This window comes from Cyprinus carpio, chromosome A16 (assembly GCF_018340385.1).
Source record: "Cyprinus carpio isolate SPL01 chromosome A16, ASM1834038v1, whole genome shotgun sequence".
Classification (NCBI taxonomy): Eukaryota; Metazoa; Chordata; class Actinopteri; order Cypriniformes; family Cyprinidae; genus Cyprinus; species Cyprinus carpio.
This window is the reverse complement of record NC_056587.1, coordinates 14,083,463-14,089,520: the sequence shown is the minus strand read 5'-3', so window position 1 is coordinate 14,089,520 and position 6,058 is coordinate 14,083,463. Positions and strand designations below refer to the sequence as shown.

The following is a 6,058-nucleotide window of genomic DNA, read 5'->3' as shown; positions in this document are numbered from 1 at the left end:
TATCAATACATTGCATTATCATTTTATATGAAAAACAATTTTGCCGTGATGTTGTGTTAGTCAAACCGGTTGAGAAACACTGTTTTAGGGGGTTGTGCTGATTGAAATGCATTCGGAAAGTAAGAGAAGGGAGGCTTAGTGGTGGGTTGAGCTAGTCTGCGAGCAGGAAGTGAAAAACGAGAGGGAGGGAGAGAGCACGGGTAAAAAAGAAAATCAGATAAACCACACAAAGTGGTTGAAAGGCAGAATACATTATCATCATTCATCACAAAATAAGTCCATCTATTTATACTGTGGTTCAGTTTGGAATCTAAAAAGAGATAGAGAAAGGATCTCTGGGGAAAAATATCTTTTTAGGAGAATAACACACCGTCTCTCGTTCTCTGCTCTCCCCACCCCCTCTCTGCCTGCCTGCCTCTCACTCGAGCTGAAGCTTTGCTGCTTGCAAAAGCAGCACAACTCTGCTTTGGTATCTCAGTATGGGGGATGGGCAGAGCAGAGCAGAGCAGCACACAACCTTAATGCAATGCAGAGCCGCTAGCAGCATTACTGGCCAACTCTAGCTGTGTCCTGTAAAGTAGGGAGATCCTACAGCATACTGAATCTGGGAAATGTTTTTCTCCCCAGTGAAATGTACATACAGTCCATCTTAAAGCAAAGAAGTTGGAAATAAAATTATTCTACGGGAGCTGTGATATAGTGTTTCATATCTTTAATTTTGAGCTCTAACAGCTCTTTGTTAAATAAATATTTGAAACCTTTGCCAGTCTAAATGATTTTATAGATCAAATCAAATAATATAAATTATTATGTTATTTTATACATCAAATTAGCATAGACCTAGAGCTGTATTGTAAGACTAAATTATCAGAGCTCTTCATATATAGGCCAAAAATTATTCTGTCATTTTATTCCACTTTTTTATTACATAAAACAATTGATTTCCATTTTATACCTTCAGCTAATGCTTTTATCAAGTAGTATTCAACTCAGATTTTTAAAAATGTATTTATTTATTTATTTGTAATTTTAGTCAAAATTTTTGTAATTTTGTTATGTTTTTGTCATTTAAAAAATATATATCTATATAGTTTTTTTTTTAGTTTCAGTCTATTTAGTTTTACTTATTTTAGTACTTCACATTAAACTAACCATAATGAGAAATGTTACCTTGTGTTAAGTTTTACTAGTGGAAATAACATTATTTTAAGCATTTATTATTATTATTATTATTATTATTATTATTATTTAAGTTAACATTTATTAAATTGCAAATAATAAAAATGTTTTGCTATGGTTTTAGTTTTAGTTCAGTGTATACATTTTGGCAGAATTCGTATTCTTGAACCAATGACTTTGGTATTGCTAGCAGCAAGATCCCATTTGAGCTACAAGAAGGCAAATCAATACAAAACACACAAATCAGTCTTGAATTATGACATGTATTGTAAGCAGACATGTAAATTATCCACATAGTTAACATTTAGATGATATTTAGAAAATCTTAATATTTGTTTGGTAAGGACAATAACTAATCCGTCACATTGTGCTAAATAGTGAAAAATTAGTAGTTTTAGATCTTCCGTCTTCCTTCTCAAAATGGCATGAAATGCTGTCATTTTAAATATGTTGCCTAAAATTGTTGAGAAAGAATGAAATCTGGAAGTCATAATGATTTTGCTGAGATTTGCAAGTGAGAAAATGAAAGCCAAACAATCACGGCTTTCATCTGTCCTTGTTTGTCAACAGCTTTAATGAGGAAGAGTACAAAGTATAGCACATTTTCTGTGTAAACAAAACCATGTGTATTCAAACCCTTTCATGACCCTCAGTGCGCCAATAAGCCAAATGTATACACTGCTGGTAAAGGGAGGAAACTGCTCAGCAGAGCCCTTCATTCAATCAGAGTTTCATTCAATCCCTTGTTCTCAGACACACCCCCACATGGGAATCCATAAAGTAGCTAGAGCAGACACAAGGAAGTTGGTCCTCAGCCAGCAGGTTGCCGGGCAGCCGTCACACACACAGAATTACTCTGAAGTGTGCTAGGGAAGGAAGTACCACTCCAGAGAGCCATTGGAAACCATAACTGGGGCATAATCGTGCGTTCAACACACACTCATGACATTCATAACAATAGAAAAAATATATGTGTTCAATGGTGAATTCATTTGCATGAGAAAGACTCTGCCAACTCTTTCTTAAAGTTTCAAAATGTAAAATTTCATTTTCAGCTTTGAAAAAAAAAAAAATATTATAAAAAAGTATATATAACTAATATACTTTGTATATATATATATATATATATATATATATATATATGTATGTATGTATGTATGTATGTAGTCATACGACTTTTACAAACACATTATATTGCCTACTTTTCAAGTTTTGAGGGAAACTTCAAAGGATTTCATGTGGCCTACATTGTATATATAATTCCTATAAGTTAATTCAATACTATTTTATACATTTGCACATTCAGATCAGAAAATTTCACTATTTTATTTATTTCTTTTTTTGTTACTTTTGTTCTAAATTTAACAAGAATTTGTGTTCCTATCAACTTTATTTTTTTTTTTTTTTGTCAAAAGATCATGAAATCGTAGGCCCAAAAAGAAGGAACTTCAGGAAAATAACTGAATAAAGAAACAATGTAATATATTTTCTATACAGCAACACTATTCTTTTTAGGTTAATAGTCACACACACCCTAGTTCCTGTGACACTGAAAATATATAAACTTCTTTTATCACCCTAAATGATGTCTAGAGCAAATATAGTCTCAAGCTTGCACATATTCAGACCCTGTAAAGCAGAAACAGATTTTATATTGCCAACTCCATTCCCTGTCTGCCTCCTGTTTTTACCCTGCGGATTCGACCAAAATATGGACTGGACTTTTAACTGACATTAATAACGCATTTGCACTTGAGGCTCTAACGACATCGTGTATTAACAAAATACGGTGTTTGCACTAATTACAAGAATATTATAATCCTCACATTCTTTTTCAGCTATCTATAAAATTATATCGCAGCATATATATAGTCTTATTTTAAATGGTACTAAGTCATCCGACTGACACAAGCGTTTTCAGAGTGCAAGATAATGTTCGTAATCCATCCCGCGTTTTCCACAATCCCTCAAACCGAGTGCGCTAAGGGGCGAAGCACTACTTTCTGGTTCCCGGGATACTTCCGTGCCTCGCTCAAGTATGTGTTAAGGTGACTGTTGTGGAGAATTATTCCTGAGGGATGCTGTGGCACTTTCATACATAAGCTTAAATTACTAGATCATATGTAACTGATATTAGCGAGAAAAACGTAACCAAAAAGGCTAGTTCAACAAACACCGAGCACTATCTAGCATAGTTGTCATGTCTCCCTCTCGTGTACAATGCATTCCTGTGTTCTTCCGCGGGTGAGAAGGCATTTTCAAGGTCCAGACTACACATGATGGGAAAGGTGTTCCGGCTCGATCAAGATTCTCTGCCACAAGTTAGCAAAATACGCGCCATGTATCACGAGAACGGGTGAGAAAACCTGTGTGCACGAATAAACAAAACCATTTATTTTTTTTACGAGTGTGTACCAAATGATAAAAACCAGCAGCGTTAATTAATTGATTTCCAAACTAATTGTTGACCATTTCACACGTAAGCACGCCAATAACTGGTTAGACAGTTTAATGTGTGTCATCTGTCTTAAACTGTTTTTAATTCGGTCTCAAAATTAAAATTCAGGCGAACGCAGTTTATCAAAATTCAATGAAAAACGAAAAAAAAAGAGGCTATTATATTGTGTGAGGAAGTAGTCGTTACGACGGTGACCTCTAGTGGTGATACTCTCCATTGCACTCACACACTGATCAGCGCATAGAAGGAAGCTGATCAATTTATTTACGCATCAAGTCTTTCAAACTCTATAGGTCTACAATACCCTGAACAATTATTCTATATAGTTTCTTTCTATCACTGCAACTCAAGCTGAAATAATGGAGTTTAGGTTTTACTGTGGAGAAACAGTATTTTTCTTAGATACATATGTACAAACAGAAACAAAATAAGCTTTATAGTGAATTATTTACCTTGTGAAGTCACATCTGATAAAATGAATTGTCTAATTGTTTGTGTAGAAAACATTTTGCAACGCATGAATCTAAAACCACACTTTTAAGTGTTTACGACAATAATTTTATTGTTGTTACTGTAAAATTTAAATGTAAAAACAGAATGTAAGAATGTAAATTCAATGTGGGGAATAAAAACATTTATTTATTTTAATTATTTTATTTGCTCATTTATTGAATTTCAACGTCAGTGTCTTTGAGTGTGTGAAATAAGACCTCTGGAAATTGCTTCTTTTAGTTTATCTTTTTTTTAATCAATATAAAAACGGTTACAAGTCCATAACTTCATCCTTCACAGTTTTCTCAGTGGCCTCCATGTATTTCTCCTGTACACTGAGAGTTCTGAGATAAATGGTTAAGGACAGAAATTAATAGAATAGGGTTAACATAACAACAGCAAACAACAACAACAAAACTATTCAGTATGATAAGGATACGTGCTGAACTGGAACAGACATCATGGCCTGCAGGTTCCTCTCCTCCAGGTCTGCAAAGCAGTAGCCATTAGCTTTTCCACAGTTCTCAGAACTTGCATCATGCTTTCCTTGTCCTGTAGAGAAAGACAAAAAAACAAAACAAAGTAAAGTTCCACCTGACCTGGGCAGTCAAAAAGGAAGTAGCAGCCGTGGTGGTGCTTCAGCTTGTTCTCTAACCAGTCCAAATTTGCCTCTAAGTATTCCATAGAGTAGATGAGGCCGCCATTGGGGCCAAGTTTTAGACCGTCCATCACATCATACAGAGTGACGAGCTCAGATATGTCCACAGCACATGGATAGGGCAGCCCTTCGTTGGCAGGATCCAGGTTTACAACGACCACCTTGCGTCCCAGGTGGCTGAGGAACTCTTGCATGCCCCGGCAGTAAGTGGTTTTACCTGAGATTTGGTGACGTCATGTTGAAGCAGGTTCACCACTATGCAAATGAACAAACTAGTCTACATCTAAAGGAGAAAAGAAGATTTTTATTTTTTTTTTGTTAAAGAAAATATATTCATTTTACAAGTTAAAAGACTTGAGCATGTTCTTGTGTTATGTGTTGCATGAATGTATGGGAAAAAAGAATCACTGAACTACACTGGGTTTAGTGCAGATTCTGTGAAATTATGACCTCCATGGCAAAATGCACAAATGACTTGCATGCAGGAGTGTGTTTTTATTGCTCTTTTATTGATTTACTTTTCTTGTATGTATGCTTTAATGTAAAGTGTTAAATTGTTGCATTTCTTTTAATGCTGTTAAGTGGATGGCTCAAACAATTTCGTTGTATAAACATTTGCAATGACAATAAAAACCTAAACTAACAAGAAGGTGTGTTGACAATTTTAATTTCGTGAACTATGTCTTTAAGAGATACTGAAGAATAAAAAGGAGTTTAAATAAGTGATTTCATAATTAATGTAATTTTCGAATATTGGTAATAGTTTTTAGCATTATCCTTAAATGTAAATGCTACAGAACAGATCGTGCAGATTTAGAACTAATGCAAACGGATAAACCAAAATAAACTAGAATTAATTTAACGTTATATGGAAAACGACATGTAGCTGATATCGTAAAACAAACATTCAAAAAAAGAAAAGTCAGTAATTATTTCGCTGCATCATGACGACAAACGTGATGGAAACCGGATGTTGAGGATTTCAAAATAAAAGTCGCCGCGCCTTTACTTTTTCTTCATCAGTCAGACGAAACTTACGTCGGTTGTTTGAAGAAAATTTATTATTTGAAGGACTAAATGTGTGCCATATGCCACTAAGCATCTTTTAATGATATAACACTATATTCACTGCATACATAATTAGAAAGTTAGAATTAGAAAATCGCTTTCAGATTTTCTCATTTACTCTTACAATGTGTGCTGTCAATCAAAAGGCCAACATTAATCATTATCCATCTTTATTTTACAATACAAAACATCTAAAAATCAAA

At 34.4% G+C, this 6,058-nt stretch overlaps 1 protein-coding gene across 1 annotated transcript in view; it reads right to left on the bottom strand.

Annotated features, from left to right (window-relative positions):
* Nucleotides 1–6,008: 6,008 nt before the first annotated feature.
* LOC109106126 (smad nuclear-interacting protein 1-like) overlaps nucleotides 6,009–6,058 on the bottom strand; it is a 3,486-nt gene continuing 3,436 nt past the window's right edge. Inside the window, exon 4 of the mRNA XM_019119448.2 lies at nucleotides 6,009–6,058. This exon is cut by the window's right edge and continues 773 nt beyond it. The gene's annotated coding sequence lies outside the window, so the exon portion shown is untranslated.